Raw genomic sequence first — 18,268 nt, forward strand, 5'->3', positions numbered from 1 at the left:
AAAATTATATTAGATTATAGTGAAATCCTAATTCACCTTAATCGTATTAAGTTTGGATATATAAGACGCGATTTTTGTTAACATGTATCAGTTAGCGAATAGCTACTAGAACAAAAATCAAAATGTACTCAAAGGTATACATTTTATTAAAAATGTTTTCTTGAATATTCATTAGGAAAAAAATAAGTTTTAATAATATATTTAAAGAACAATCGCAAAAAAGTTTCATTTCTCGTTTTGAGTGATTTTAGTTGTGATATTGTGCTACCGACATGTCAAGTGAAAATAATTGTCAAAATAAATAGAATCTAGCTAACACAATAATTCCTGATATAAGGGAGTGAATAATTATTCTACATCTTTCGGGGCGTCTTTTATCGTCAAATTTTTTTGGCTTTAGGGTTCCTTATATTTTTAAAAGCTAATAGTTTTCTTAACTGCAACAAAAGTTCGTTCCTTTTTAAATATTGTGTCTATTTTGTGAAAAATTACAGATAGTGTGCCTCGCCGCCATAGTCGCTGTAGCGACAGCGAGCATCATTCCCGTGCACTCGCCGGCGTTTTCGTCCGTGCACATCAACAAACACGACGGCCACGCGGTCATCGTGCCAGTGGCGTACGCGCCGGCGCACGGCCATGGCTACCACGGGCATGGCCACGGACTCGGCCACGGTCACGGACTGGAGCATGGCCACGGACACGGACATGGCCATTACAGACATAGCCACGACTACTACGTAAGTTTGATGTTTCGATATTGTTATTACTTTTTCTCTGCTAACGATATCTGCCAACCTGAACTTTTAAATTGTTGAATGAGCAAAAAAGAGCCGCTGCAGTTTAACTTATTTTGAACGTAACAAACAATTTCTTCAAAATTTTGCTACCAATATAAGACCTAAAAAAATAAAGTAGCTACAAAGTTAACGTTTATTACCATAATTATTTATAATTACTTTTACTTCTCTATTTTATGTGCCCTAAACAAAACTTATTTTCACAGGCTTATCCCAAATATGAATTCGAATACAAAGTAGTAGACCACTACACCGGGGACATCAAGGCTCAGGCCGAGCGTCGTGATGGCGACGTAGTGAAAGGCTACTACGCGCTCCGCCAGCCTGACGGCTCTGAGCGCTCCGTCCACTACGCCAGCGACGATCACGCTGGGTGAGTGGATCGTTACGATGCATTACGTTATGATATAATATAGCAGACGTAGTACGGTGATGCAGTGAAGGGCTACTACCTCCACCAACCCGACGGCTCTGAGCGCTCCGTCCACGTTACGATGCATTACACTACATAATGTAACAGGAGTAGTAGAGAATATCTTCTCTTCTTTTGAAAGGAAAGTATGCTGTTGGGATAATTATAGTGATATTGAATGACTCTTATGTAGCTCATAACATGATCCTAAAATATTGTTTAATCAGATAGCTTAGTGTATATCCATAGATTTATTGCTGTAAAAGTAAAAACGCTTGAGTGTAACAATAAACAGCGAAGTAATGAAGCAGCCAAATAATATTTGTACAATCGAGGAAATTGTTTCCTAGGCAGACCAACGCCATTCGGTCGGATCATGTAAATTTAATGTTAATTGTGATCTGTCGGCTGGGTTTGACGTAACGCGACCAAACTACGTAGGTCCCCCATCTGCCTAGGAATCAACTTCTATGATGGTACAAAACCGCAGGGGAACTAAATGTATTATTATATAACCAAAAGTGGCGCATCGTGGTATGACTCCACTGAAATGCAGCTACGCCTAACACAGCTGTGCCAAATAGAAAAATAATTATATATTTATTGTTACAGCTTCCGAGCTGACGTGAAATACGGCACGCATCACCTGGTCCCCAGGCACCACGCCCCTCTGCATCATTGAGCCTACCGACATGTTAGACTTAGATGGATTAAGACGTCACCCTAAATACCTTCCCTACTCCCTTCATATGCAATTTTATTTAAAAAATAGTAAAAAATATATCAATAAAAACTATGAATATTTATATTGTTTTTCATTATACAATTTTTTAACTCTTATCTTCATAGTTAAGTGTAAAATAAACGTAATATATAAATATACAATAATAGAAAAATCAAACTAAGATTATAAGTAGGCTTTCTCATTAATAACATCTTGAAATTACAATTGAAATTTTAGAATATCTTAAATAATTTCTCATATCGTTAAAACTGAACCTATAAAAACGGCGGAGCTATCCCCAAACAAACATAAAATGAACATAATATTATGTACGGTCGAATTGAGAAACCTTCTCCTTTTTTGGAAGTCGGTTTAAAACAAGAAATAACTAGTTTTAAAGTGTTAAAACTTGTTATTTCTTGTTTTAAACCGACTAGTAAAAAAATATAAAACGCATTTCAAGATGATAAGTGTATCATCTTGAAATGCGTTTTATATTTTTTTACTTATTTATACTGCCAAAATAATAATAAAAAAACAAAGAACAATATGAGACAAGCGCGTTGATGTCTTTTGGTCGAACGCACTACGCACCCACAAAAGACTTCAACGCGCTCTCACCTTGACCGTGGCGAGATCTAGTTTCCTCGGTTACGATATTGACATCGATCTCATACTTATTGTTACAACTAATTGGTATCGTATCGTTTCGTAAATACCTAGTTTAAATATCTAATAAGTATTTTGTAATGTTTCGTAAGTACAGTCACGATACATTTTTATTACACATTGACGAAGTCTATGATTTTGGTAATTATTTTATTCAGAACTTAATTTAATCCTACTAATATTATAAAGGTGAAAGTGTGCATGAATGTGTGCATGTAAATATAGATGTAAAGCAATTTTTTTATTTAAATCAAACAATGAAAAATAAGTTCAAGGTAGTAATAACGAATTCAGTACGAGTTCATGAACTCGTTTTACTTGAATAGAAACTGACCAGCGCTTCAATTGTTTTAAGAACTTTTTTCTTAATGACAGTTATCGAATTAAATACACACTAGCTATTCGACCGAGCTTTGCTCGGTATTCGATGAAAATGACATTTTATAAAAATGATTCCTAGCTAGATCAATTTTTCGCCCCCGAAACCCCCTATGTACTAAATTTCATGAAAATCGTTGGATCCGATTCCGACATTCCGACACACATTTTCATAAATAAAAGATTCTTTGATAACAATAATAATAATAAATTAAAATATCGATTAGTATTTCGATCTGAATCATGAATCCGAAAAACAATGCACTTATAATTTATACACTCAATTAATTTTGCAAAAAACTTTTATCGCCATCAGATATAAAATGACACTGATAGGTTAGCATTAATATTAGAAGCTTTATTTCGTAAGTGATAACAAAATTAATTCAAAATTACCAAAACATTGTCAACCAAAATACCGCGAATGCTTCTATGAACACTCAAAGACAGATTAACCATTTTTCGATATTTTTGTAACAAATTGGTTCCAAAAAGGTTATCAGGATCATAGTCAACCGCAGCCGCTGATATGCTTTCCTGACCAACACGAATACAATATAGGTCTACCAGAATCTGATGGCAAAAAGTAAAAAAAAAAAATTGACTGTAGCAATACCGAGGTAATTGGAATAAAACATTTTGATCCTTTTTTTTCTTATAGCTGCTGATTATGTTAAACATGCAAATATAAAAATTTATCCAATGATCAAGTATATTTTTTGAAAATCTGTTGTCAAAAGATAAAAAGATCAAAAAAATAAACAATACTCTTTTTGACACAAATAAATAAAATGTTACTGTCTTAAAGTATTTTTTTTAACTCTTTTGTACATCACTCATCTTCTTGCCTAAAGGAATATCTCACATTCAAAAATGAAATTATTTTTAACATTTCCACCTTATTTAAGATACATCTTTGCCTATATACTATACATGAGCTTGTGACTAACCAGAGCGTGCAAGTGAAAAATATTTTAATGAAAGAGTTGCCCAAACCGAACGTAACACCCTCCACCGCAGTTGCGATACATAGACAATTTGCTACTCTAAATATATCGAACAATAAAGCCAATAATTTTAAGCGATCGAGAGAAATCTATATTGTCAAATACCCTTGTTATTTTAATATATAAAGCGGGCGTTCCAACGTCACAGCATCAGTTCGCCAAGAAACTAAACAACACAATGTTCTCTAAGGTAAGACAAAAAATTATTACCTCGGTATCAATTGTGCATATTTATCGGTGGAGTTTCATGCTTCATGGAGCTGTAATTGTTACTAGATCTGGTGTAACATGAGCACTAGAACCCAATAATTACTTTTCGATTTGCAATCGCATCAAAGCTTCGCATAAGCTTTATACTGCTATTTCAAAAACTTACTTCATATGTTTTATAGTTATTGATAACAATTTTGTCTAAAAGCTTTATTTTAATTATCGTGATAATATGCTCATCATTAAAATGTTTTCCTGAAGACTTCACATAGATCATTAGACATCAGCAGCTGTGATTATTAAGCGATAATAATCGTTATTTATAATTGATGATAATTATTAATTGGCATCATCGTCATGGCAATCAATTGATGATTAAGTGATAATTCATCATCATTACCATCACCATCTCTAACATCTATCCCATGTCAGGTCGTGTGCATCGCCGCCATGTTGGTCGCCGTAGCGGGACTCGTCCGCGGTCACGGACACGCGTACTCATCCGCGCACATCTCCCGTCACGACGGACATCCAGAAATCGTGCATGTGCACGGACACGGACATGGCGGATACGGACATGATCACCATGGACATGTTGACTACCATGTAAGTAGTGCTATTGTGGTAAACTGGGCTATTTTTCAGAAATTCAACAAAAATTTTAAACACAATCTGTTAAAAAAACACGACAGCCGGGATTAACATGAAATGTTGCTTACGCCAAAGAATACTGTTTAGTGTGTCTTTTGGCAATGGCAATATCTTCCAAAAGTTTATTTGCAATTCTCCGATAGTATCTTGATTCTCGAATACCTATAATTTATCTATTTCAGGCCTACCCCAAGTACACTTTTGAGTACAAAGTGTCGGACCCCCACACCGGTGACATCAAGTCCCAGCACGAGACCCGCGACGGCGACGTCGTGAAGGGCTACTACAGCCTGCACCAGCCCGATGGACATGTCAGGGATGTGCACTACCACGGCGACAAACATACCGGGTGAGTTACACATCAAGAAAGATTTAGATGATGATTATAGCTCTTGTCTTATTGACAAGGTTCCTAAGTAATATAGCCCTTGTTATGTTGTCATAACAAGGGCTGGAACTATATAATACTTTGAAACCTACGTCTATTTGCTTCTTCTACAGTCTTCTAGTTAAATCTAAAATCTACAAGTGGAAAATGGCTGTAGTCGTAAATCGTAATATAGTAAAGTTGTCATAATATTATATTCGTACATCTTTATGTACAGTGTATATGAAGCTTTAATATAGCTTATGAAGAGACCAAACATTTGCAATGTTATTCTTTTCTTTGTTCTTCATCAAACACTTTAAAAACAATGCATAAGACTTCTGCAGTCTCAGGGCTTCTTGACTAATAGAATTTTTTTGAATATCTATTAGTCAAGTTACCGTCAACGTTCTTATTTAAAAGAACAAGCATCTGTGCTTGTCCAGTTTCAAAAATTCTTGTCTAGAGAAAAAATGAGCCCATTTAAAACAGGTTTTATTTAAATAGAAAATCTATAAATAGTTTTTTCTTTTTCAGTTTCCACAGCGACGTGAAATACTCCACCCACCACCTCGTGCCCCACCATCACCATTACTGATAATATTTTATGAATATTATTTGTTAACGACTTGTTTTCTATTACTATGTTTTCTAATTTTCTAATACACGTTTGAAAGAAAAAGTTACAGTTTTAATAATACTTACCTTATCATAACTTAATCTATGCAGTTAAAGTTTATGAAGCAATTGTATAAGTTATGTGTATTATGATTCTAAGAAAATATTGTGCATGATAGTTCTCACACTCCACGTGCTACGCAAATTTCTGCCAAGTAATTGAAAAATATTAAATAAGACATTCAAAATATTAATTAAATAAGAAATAAGTCTTCTGAGAAAAACATATTTTCTATAGAACTGCTATTATTTTTTAAAATAGTTACTATAATATGTTTTGTATTTGTTATTTATACAAGAAAATCGATGATGATCGACATTTACCATAAAACTACCAGCGGAAATTGGTTTGAATGAAATCTAGCTACTCAGTAGTTTTATTTAAAAAGTCGCAAATAGTAAACCACAATTTATCTTTTACTTGATCAACTTTATTACAAAAAAAAATTGCCTATTTATTCCTCGACTAGATGCCGCAACTTCGTGCGCCAAAAGTTACTTATCTTCGCTTGTTATTACGCGGGAACCGTACATTTTTCCGGTGGAAGAAGTATTCTATATACTTTCCCGGGACTCAAAGTATCTCCACACCAAAAAGCAAAATCGTTTCAGTGGTTTGGGCTTATAATAATAATAATAGCTCCCACACCGGCTTCGGTAACGGTGGTCGGTTTCATTGAAACTAGGCCAGCTACGCAGGAGTAATTTTATAGTGCCAAGTGTGTGCGCAGTACACAAGAACACACTCTATTCCTTTACTCTCATAACCCAGTGGGACGACCGACACGACCGGCGAGAGATCAGGTGCAAGACCGACTTTTTACACGCCCATCCGACGCATGGATCATCTTACTTGTCAGACAATCAGGTGATCAGCCTGCATTGTCCTAACCAAACTTGGAATTAATATGTTTCCAACGCGGCAATCGAACACACGAACTCAAGAGCCGCGCTCTATACCACTAGACCACGGAGGCAGGGCCCCCGCTGCCATATGTGCAATGTGTGCAATGCACACGGGCGCCATCCTCTAGGGGCGCCAAATCGCCATCTTTAGGGGCGCCAAAACCAAGGACCCAAAAAATTTGCCTAAAGGGGCGCCAAAATGCTTTTTTTTGCACACAGGTGACAGTAGCACTTACGGGGGCCCTGCATGGAGGCGTTAAGTTTGGGTTTGTAGAGGCAACAGTATAATTTCTATGGTAATTTTTACCCTTCAAAAGCAAGTTAAGGGTTTTTAAGTAAGTGTCTACTACAATGTCAAACTAAATAAAGATCCTTTTTTATGGTTCCGTACCCAATTTAAGGACGGCACCCTATTACTAAGACTTAACTGTCCGTCCGTCCACCTGACTGTCCATCCATCTCTCTGTCACCAGACCATATTATCTAGGAACCACGGCTAGTTTAAATTTTAACAAAGTATTGTATGTATTTTTATTTTTGCTTTAACAACAAATTCTAAAAAGAAGGAAAATAAATAATAATTAACCCTTAAACGCGATTAAACACGCAATAGCATTTTACATTTAATAAAAATAAGAAAATTATGGAACAAATTAAATATAGGTATTTTTTAAAAGAGCTTCTGTATAAAAAATGTCATTTTATGTTACCTTTGTTCGTGAGTTCAAAATTCGAATCATGGTACTTATTGTTTAATTTTAAGATAATATTATATTTTTTTAGTTCTAATATCTATCTAAATAATGCATCAAAATGATAGAAGTTAACTTTAATCGCATTATTATACATTGATCAAATTTGTAATGAGAGCCCGAAAAAAACTAAATCTGTCTCTCACGGTTGTAAAATTAAAAACTAATTTTACAACCGTGAAAGAGAAAAACAATGTGAAAGCCAATTTGTGCATAAATATGTGATCATGATATTATTAAAGGATCGGACACTGGTGTCGGGACTCGGGACATATCGCTGGCCCCGGGCAACAAAGCGGTAAACGCCGGTTACGCCCTTTTCAATGTTATTTGATTTTTGGCTTCTCTGAGTATTAGTCTATCACCCCTATTTATTTCATATTTTTAAAATAATATTTTGGGTATAATAAATGACAAAAGCTTTATTTAATCGAAAATTCTCTTACGACTAAAACTGTATTCTTGCATTACTCTATGAAACATAACTAAAAAACCGGTGAAGATACGATACAACTAAGCTTTCGCTGTAAGATTCCCCAGAAGAACGGAGTAATCGGCTGGTACGCTCGAAATCTAAAGCAAAAAATACGTCGTATTATGTTCTTACAGCCGTAAATCTCAAGCGGTTTGGTGTTTATAAAAAGTCAATAAACAATGTTACAATTGAAACAATGTCGCTTATTAGTTGTATTATACTTTTTTTTTTATTATTTCAATATTTTTTATACTATTACAATTATTTGGATATGGTTAAATAGGTTAAAAAATTAACTTTCATATGAGACATCACACATTTGTTTTGGACCACTGTACGCTGCACTATAAACAAAATAGCTTATTTTGTCTCTCTTGAACAAAACGATTTTTGATATTACGCCTTTATTGCCCGGGGCCAGCGATATTGTATAGTTTTAACATTTGAGAAAAATATAAAGCTTCATATTACACACATCAACAACGTCTTGAAATATTGGCTATTTCATGAAAGAACATAGTATATGGCAGCGTAATGGCAGTTTGTTTTAAGGTGTTTAAAAATAAATAAAATTACTTTTCTGGATTCCTTTGTTCCGAAGTAAAATTCAAATGTTTTTGGTAGGGAAATTAAAGTTAAAATTTACTAACAAAACATTTTATTGAGGCTCAACATTATTAACAAATCATTCAAACGTAACAATAGATTTTGTCATTCAGTAGAAAGTCAATCAGTGATGATGATGATGCATTGGCACTATGTGATGAGTATCATACTTGACATCAGCGTGGAATCTGTAACAAAAATATATAAAAATAAAGAAATGGAAAAACTTTATTCTCTACTTAAACTTATAAATAATTACCATCATGGTAGGCACATCAAAAATGGTAGCACCATGGTAGCATGATACCTTGACCACGTTACTATAGTTTTTATCCCCCGAGGAAAACGTAGGAACAGAGGGGTGTTATTTGACAGATAAATAGACATGTTTATCTGTCTGTCTGTTTATATTTCTGTCCGTAGCATTTTAGAATCCACACAGGTAGATGGATTCTGATCTAGTTTTTTTTTGCTTGAAGGCTGACAAGTGACATGATTCAGATTTTTCTGGAATATAATTATTCATTATCATCAGCTCTCTCCCTGCTGAAAACACTCCCAGGAGTAAAATGTGAGAACTCTGAGAAATAGACGTAAGGTCCAGAGCAATATATGTGGTTCTTGTTATCTAAAGCTTATGAGCGACATTAATGCTCTGAGTTTGTCCTAATGGGTTTTACTTACCCGGTATGGTGATCGCCGTGGTAGTGCACTTCCCTGACATGTCCATCAGGCTGGTGCAGGCTGTAGTAGCCCTTCACGATGTCGCCGTCGCGGCTCTCGTGCTGGGACTTGATGTCGCCCGTGTGGTCATCCTTTACTTTGTACTCGAATTCGTACTTCGGGTGGGTCTGAGGTAAAAATACAATAATTGAAATATAGTATACATGAAGATGGAATCCTCTTACTCAATTGCAAGTAATGAAGGGTTTTCCAAGTGTAAGCACATAAGTTTTTTTTATGGCACGTTCTTAAATCAAAACGGCTAGTCGCTTTTGTGATTGAGAGATGAAATTCTGCGCGAATTGACAATGCAATAAAAGCAACATAAAACGTACAAGTCAGACCCCCTAACATTTAGATTTTATATCGTCATGTCTCGTTTTGCCGTGAACTGACCGATAAACATTAAAATGATACTGTACTAAAAGCACTCAGTTGTTTAAGTTATTACAACAATACTAATTACATGATAATCAACATGGTGATGGTGACCGTGGATCGTCTCTGGGTGGCCGTCGTGTTTGGTGAAGTGCACGGATGAGTAGCCTTTGTCGTATCCATTGACGAACGAAGCAATGACAGCGAAAACGAAGAATACCTGAAAAGATTAGAATGTAAATTTTAAGTTTTTACTTTTTAGAAGTTAAAGTAGTTTTTAAGATAAGTTTGGTATTTATTTTAATACTTATTTAGCTACGTATTTTTATGACTAAATGAGTGTCAATAGAATTCATAGCTGAGCAGACAGATTAGGTATTGAGTTGTTTTAAAAAAAAGTATAATTTAAGGCAATAAGTTTTAGTTGCTATCTACATTTTTCGATCTCTACCTTCTACGCTACCGTAGAATTCTACGGCACACAGAAGCATTCAACTTATAGACCACGCATAAATAGCCTTGTTCTTAGTTTAAATTGAACAATTTTGAAGTTTTAAATATAAGTTTTTGTATATTTCAAAAGTGTACCTGTATTTGAGACATGTTTACTCGAGTAGCTCAACGATAAGTGATACTAGACCTAAGAATGGTACTCAATATATATCTACTGAAAGCTATAAAATTAATTGGCTAGTTATTGATTTCATACAAAACTTTTTGCAACACCAACAATAACTGTATGAAATCAACCGCGTAATCAATTACAATATCTAGACTTAAGTGACGTAGTACGTAACTTAATAAGAAATATAATATGAAATATAAGAAGGCAGGTACTTCAGATTAATTAAGATGAGAGATGAGTTCCAACAACAACTAACTAACAAACTGTACGTGGGAGAGCCATGCTTCGGCACGAATGGGCCGGCTCGACCGGAGAAATACCACGTTCTCACAGAAAACCGGCTCGAAACTGCGCTTGCACTGTGTTTCGCCGAGTGAGTGAGTATACCGGAGGCCCAATCCCCTACCCTATTCCCTTCCCTTCCCATCCCTACCCTCCCCTATTTATACCCTATTCCCTCTTAAAAGGCCGGCAACGCACCTGCAGCTCTTCTGATGCTGCGAGTGTCCATGGGCAACGGAAGTTGCTTTCCATCAGGTGACCCGTTTGCGCGTTTGCCCCTTTATTTCATAAAAAAAGGTGAGGTAACAGAAAAAAGCTACCCCTACATAGTTCATATTGAACACAACTACAATAATAATTTTAATAGTGCTCGTATGTGTATGTATTCAAAAATGAAAGTATATCTTCAGATGTCCTCTAAACTATATTGTGTAATTGTGATTATAGAAGTGACTTATTATCCTTTCTACCATTCAAAACCATCATAATATAATAGTATTTATTGCACATACATTTTTTTAAGCTTAGCACTTTAAATTATTATATTGGTATTTTAAAAATCTCAACTTTTAACTTTTGTCGTTGCCACAAGGTTAACAAAACGGGTTACCGCCGTTAAAATTACTATAAATACGAAGTGTAAGTAAAGAAATGTATCAATTAAGTCAAGTGCACGAACTGACCAAAATGTTCTCAAAAGTAAGGCAAATCATAATATTAATAAGTATTATATTTTTTGTGTAAAGCTTAAAAGTTCAACAATTAATAAATTGAGTCTGCTGGTGTTTTTTGCTTCATAGTCCGCTAATTTTGTTACATATTTACGTTTACTGTATTTAAGTGTCCTAATTGTTCATAAACAATTGATTCATGGGCAAATAAAGGACCTACATCATTTGAGCGGGCTGTGTCAATTCAATGTTAGGTGATCTGTCGGCTGGGTTCGACATAATCTGATCATAAAATGTAGATCCGCCATCAGTCTATGAATCCATTTCTTTCATAGTGATAGGGAATAATAATTAATCTGTAATTTTTCAGATCGTCCTAGTGTCGTGCGTACTGGCCGTGGCTAGCGCCGGGCTGCTACCAGCCGCGCAGTACGCGCCGGCAGCCGCCGTGTCCTCGCAGTCCATCATCCGTCACGAGCAGCCGCATGGAATCGCTCCCCTGGCTTACCACTCCGCACCCGTCGCCTACGCCGCCCCCGCCAACTACGCCACCCAAACCGTCCTCCGCAATAACCACGGCCCTCTCCTTGCCGCCACCCCCGCGATTACCCTCGCCCGCTCCGCTCCCTACCTCTCCGCCGCCCCTGCGATCACCCTCGCCCGCTCCGCTCCTTACCTCTCCGCTCCCGCCCTCGCCCACTCCGCTCCCCTGCTGCACGCCGCTCCCCAGGAAATCGACACCCACCCCGCCTATGAGTTCTCGTACTCCGTAGCCGACGGGCACACCGGCGACAAGAAGGAGCAACACGAAGTCCGCGACGGAGATGCAGTCCAGGGCTCCTACTCCCTCCTCGAGGCTGACGGCTCCATCAGGACCGTCCACTACTCCGCCGATGACCACAGCGGCTTCAACGCCGTCGTCAGCCACTCCGCACCCGCCGCGCACCCCGCGCCCGCGCCTATCGCCGTGGCTCACGCGCCCATCTTAGCTCATCACTAACTGATACATGCTACGTACCTCACGATATGATACGATTTACTTAATTTAAATAATTGTTGTGTAATGTTGTAAATAAAGTTAATGTAAAAAAAGTTTTTTTTTCTTATTTAGAGAAAAATTGATCGTGATTATTTCTGAACATAAAGATAACAAAAATCCTGATCCTCGTCATTATAATTGACTGATCGGTCATGGATGATGTAAATTAAGTAACAAAAATTTACGGATGGGGTGACACAAAATTGAGTGTAACTGAGGACTAAGATCTTATATTGTTTTCTTATCAGTATCCGATTTAGAATGTTTGACAACAATTCATAATTATTGATAAGCAAAAGAAACCGCAAAATATATTTTTCTAAATGCCTATAACAAATATCAAGCAACGCAACATTACGACACAATAACAATTAGTTCTACACTTATTCCATATAAAATAGTGCTCAGGCATTCATATCTATCATTTACAACTAAATTTATCAAGAAACATGTTCACTCAGGTAAAAAGTACTTAGTTTTTATTTCTGTTTTCTAGAGTTTCTTTATCAAACATCAAATCTAAAGTCCAAAACAATCTTTTATCAACGTTTTCCTTTTATTTCTTTGTTCAATCATCAATTATGTCATATTAATTTGTCGTAATGTTTAGTTTTTTTAATATACCCAATCAGTTTTTTGGTTTGAAGGTAATTTTCAGTGCCGCTATCGCGCTGGCTGCAGCTCAGTTTGTAGTCGCGCACAGCACAGCGCACTCCTCTACGCACTTCTTCAAACACGACGGTCATCCGGAGACAGTACACGGTCATGGTCACCACGTTGATTATCACGTAAGAATTTTAAAAGGGTTTCAAAGAAAGTGACAACATGAAATCCATAACTTAGTTCGACGTTGTTAAAAAGAAAATTAAAATTGTATTATGTGTTATTGTGCTCTCGTTACAATCGTTAAGAGAGAAAAAATCATTTGTCTAGACGCATTTCACAGGGAATAAATCGTTTGTTATATAGGAATACGTTTGTATGTAAAAACAGTGTAAGGGCCGCTCTACACCGGAATGGCAGCGGCGAGGCGAGCACTTTCAGTGTCATGATGATTTTAAACTTTATCTTCATTAGTGTAATACATAGTATCGCTTGAGAAGTTTACGGCCGCCCGTGGCCGCTCGTGGCCGCTGCCGTTCTGGTGTGGAGCGGCCCTTACACTGTTTTTCCATACAAACGTATTCATATATAACAAACGATTTATTCCCTGCAAAATGCGTCTAGACAGATGATTTTTATACAATATTGGGATATGTTAAAGCTATGCCTCTACGTTCGATTTTTTCTAAATTTAGTAATGAATAAAGAATCCCTTCAAAAATCGCAAAAGATAAAAAAATAAATGCCCCGTACCCCGCCAATCCACCGACCATAAAAGATATTTGAAAGATCTTCAAGATAAAATAAAAACGTAAGGGCATAGACTCACTCTTCCTGAAGATAGTTATAAAAATAATAATTAGATAGGCTCTATTTTGAAGGAGGAATCAGAGGACTACGTTACCTCGATTTAGTGTATCTGTCTCTATCACAATACACGTGCCGGCGCAGGGTGAAGCGTGAAGGCAATAGTTTCTTAGTTTAAATTCTACTGCACCCGCGTTCCCTCTTAATAAAATTCTTTACATACTGAGCATAAACACAAATATGGAAAATATAGTGACTTAATGTCATTTTATTTTCTTCCTCTGCGCTGCTACTTTCACAGTTCGATCTACAGAAGGGATACATACACACCCTTAAGAATTATTATTTCTGTAAGTTACGTCATGTATGTATGTACCTTCGAAGAAATTGATTCATAGGCAGTTGACAGACCAAAATCATTTGGTCGGGATACGTCAGTTTAATGTCAGCTGTAATCGGTCGGATGGGTTTGACTGAACGCGACCAAATTACTTATATTATAGGTCCGCCATCTGCCTAGAAATCAACTTTTCTAATAGTACATTAATATGTTATCCCAAGGTACGAGTATATCATATTCACCTTTTAATATAAGAAGCCTTCACCCACACTGTATTGACGGTTTCCAGACGCACCCAAAGTACTCGTTCGGTTACAACGTGGAGGATCCCCACACTGGCGACATCAAGTCCCAGCACGAGTCCCGCGCTGGTGACGTGGTGGAGGGGTACTACAGCCTGCACCAGCCCGATGGCTCCGTCAGGAAAGTGCACTACGAAGGAGACCATCATACTGGGTAAATGAGACAATATGATTTTATATTTTGACTAGCTAAAAGCCAAGCTTTGTGCTTTTCTGCCGAGCCGAGTTTTTGTGCGTGGTAATAATCTTTAAGGTAGTTTCTTTTTTTTTATATTTTAATCTACGAATAATAAATAGTTTTTATTATTCGTAGATTTTAATAGTAACCAAACCTTGAATGACCGATGATAACACATCTGCATATCTTAGATGTTTTTCTTAGATGTTAAAGCACAAATCAATAGGCGTGATAGTTTTTCCGTAAAGTGTACCACAAAATGTTCAGGTTGTGGGATATACTAGACGTATATGACGATAATATGACGTACATACTAACAGGTCGTACAAATAACTTTAGATATACCAACTATGTACCAACAGAACTGTTGTAACAGGGTTGGTTATTTAAACATGTTTCACTGCGACCCCTTTAATAATAAGCAATTTTGTGCCGTTCTTTAAAACCTATAAGTAAATTATTATAACTGACTGATTAATGCAAGAATTAATGTGCTTGTGTTTCTGAGCACAGCTTATGAAATCGAGACTCCAGATTAGAAATGTCTGCTCATATCACTTTTTTTAACACATTTTATTTTTGAGTTGTACTTGTAAAATTACTAAAGACAGAATCAGTGAGCAAAAGTCTTGTAAAAATAAGTAAACGACGAATCCATGTGCAAAAGTGTGTTATGTATTTGCCTTATTTTGATGAAACTTTGAGTCACGAAAAAGGACATTGGACGGTTTTAATCCTGGAAGAATGTACGGGATATTGTGGTTATTATTGTATGTAGCAGCTAGTATTATTCATTTTCAATAATTTTGTTAATGTTCTTCTAAAAATGCATTTAATAGGCGCGTAAAGTAAAACGTCAGCGCAGACACAATATTTCTCATGATATCTTTTTACAAATAAAAATGAATTTAAAATTTTGTTAGTCTCACTAAAACTAAAAGTTTATATTAGAAGAAAAGTGATACGAAGTTCACCAGGTCATCTACTTTTAAATAAAATAAATTATAATATAATTATTGATTGTTACAGATTTCACGCCGATGTAAAGTATGACACTCACCATATCGTGCCGCATCATCATCATTACTAAGAATTTGTTAGAAATAAACAATAAATATACAATTAAAATTAAATACTTTTGAGTTTTACACTTTTTATCACTTTTGTCCATTTGTGATAACATCTTTGCCAATTTGTACAAGGGCTACGACTTAATGTCATAGCTCAAAACATCTAGGGTATATTATAATAAGAATTCATAAAATTGCACTAAAAGGAAATCATCAATTTTTTATAAATAGGATAATTTTTTTATATAAATAATAAAAACTAATTTTTTTATAAATATTATAGTGCAACCTATTTCAAAGTATTAACTATTTCATGCTGTTTCACGACTTCATATTATTATTTTTAAAAAGAAATCATACAAATATATTTTTTTCAGACTACATTTGGCCCAACTGTTAGTAACACTTTGTTCATAATAGCTAAGGTTAGTAATTAAAAAAACATGAATTTTTGAAATAACATGAGTTTTCTGATTTTGAGCATACTTTCTGCTCTATTGCATGCCTTCATTACACCCAGTGCCTATTTAATGTAAATACATTCTTCAATATTTGTTCCTATGATAGATGTAAAACCTATAGTGAAAGGTTTGCTTGAGGGCATTGTTAGACTGAGAACACATAACATCGATACGTAGACATTTAATTATGAAGTTATATAACAAATGACTACTAATGGTAGTATATAAAAGTGACAAGATAGTATTCGGAACTCACTTCCGATCCTGCCTCTGTTGGTTTGTTGGTCGCAACATGTATTATACAGTGAGTATTGAATTTATTAAATTATTTTATCATTATTTTTCTAATCTACCCAAAAAGGAAATTTTATATTTTTAATACAAATTCATTGCCTGTCGCGTCTATAATAGTATGTTGCCTATTATTATGTCCTACTGACCCGTGATCTTCGTATTACTTAACTCCTAAATTTTCTCACCGTTTAAACCTTCTCGAGATATTCACGAATATCTCGAAATAAAAATTTTGCATGTCGATTCAGGCATTCTCTAGTTTTAGCGAATCTAACAAAAAATTGAAAGTTCATTTTTATTTATATTCAAATATTACAAAAACAAATAAAAAAATCAGTATAATAAAATACTGTAATAATTGCTATGAAGCGGTCTGACACATTAGCCTTATAGGTTTTTTTAGTTACAAACGTTTTTTTTTCAGATCTCAATCAGTATTTGCCTAGCAATACTATCAGCTTGCGCTGCTGATAAAACAGAACAAGCTTATTCCTCAATAAGTTACCATAGACACGATGTGCCGCTATCATATAACTTTAGCCAAGTTCATATTTACACCAAATACCCAGAAAATACTCGAATGAAGCAGATAAAACCACATAAATACCAAATAGAGCAACATACAAACACAATTGACGTGGAGAAGAAACATGAAAACATACAAGAAGATATTCCACAAGAAAACGAACATGATGACAATGAAAGAAATACACAGTCACAACACATTCATATCAATTTGCCTTCTGATATCCTACAAAACGTTGAAACTTTAGAGGCAGTCAATCATCAAGCACAGGAGGAACACATAAAAGAACATCCACAAGGGTTTGCTTCTCAAACTCAAGAGCACAGTACGGCCGCTTACGTAAGTAATATTTTTTAACAAACATTTTTTGGTATTTTTTTAATTATTTAAAAAATGTTATTAACAGCAATTTAGCAATAATTAATGTAAATAATTAAGCATGCACATAAAGTAACAACATAATTTTAGTAATTTTTGTTTTTTGCAGAATAATATTCATTTTCACGGCATTCCCATACAATATTACCTGAACAGAGCTACGAATCTAAAATCGAAAGCTCCTGAAGAAAGTATTAATACAAACAGTTTGGGACATCAAAACGAAAATGTGCATTATCTGTAAGTATTTTTTATTAACAAGCACTTTTAGTCTAAACATAGGTATTTCTCCTAAACAAAAGTAAAAGGCTTTGACCTATCAATGATTTTTTTCAGCCAAAACAACATAAGGAACCAAAATGTGCAGCACCCCAGCTTGCAACGGCCATACGATATACCCACTGTTCAACTGAGCGACGCGTACTCTCACAACATTGCAAATGTTCCTCACAAGGCGTTTACAAAATTATACAAAGTAGAAAGGCCTCAATACTATCATGAACGACATTAGAGAGATGTACTATCAGAGAAAATAATTCCTAGGCAGATGGGAGACCTACGTAGTTTGGTCGCGTTACGTCAAACCCAGCCGACAGATAACAATTAACATTACATTGACATGATCCGACCAAATGACGTTGGTCTGTCAACTGCCTGGGAATCAATTTCCTCGATGGTAGATACTATCAGAGAAGTTGATTCCTACCTAGATGGGCGGACCTAAGTAATTTGGTCGCGCTAAGTCTAATCCACCAGACCGATCACTGCTAATATTGAGCCGACCAAAATATGACGTAGGTCCATCAACTGCCTAGGAATCAATTTCCTCGATGATACAAAAGACGTATTTTATAAGTTGTTATTTAATCTTAAGGTCTTTTATTTATTCAACATTTTAAATATTGTTTCCTGTGTTTTATTTATATAATACTTTCGAGTTTCTTATGACGGTTCTTCTC

General features: G+C 35.6%; 1 pseudogene; it reads left to right on the forward strand.

Moving 5' to 3' along the window:
* The first annotated feature begins 122 nt into the window (after positions 1 to 122).
* LOC121731166 lies at positions 123 to 15,670 on the forward strand (annotated as a pseudogene).
* Positions 15,671 to 18,268: the final 2,598 nt, after the last annotated feature.

The sequence above is a fragment of the Aricia agestis genome, chromosome 10 (genome assembly GCF_905147365.1).
Source record: "Aricia agestis chromosome 10, ilAriAges1.1, whole genome shotgun sequence".
In the NCBI taxonomy this organism is placed as follows: Eukaryota; Metazoa; Arthropoda; class Insecta; order Lepidoptera; family Lycaenidae; genus Aricia; species Aricia agestis.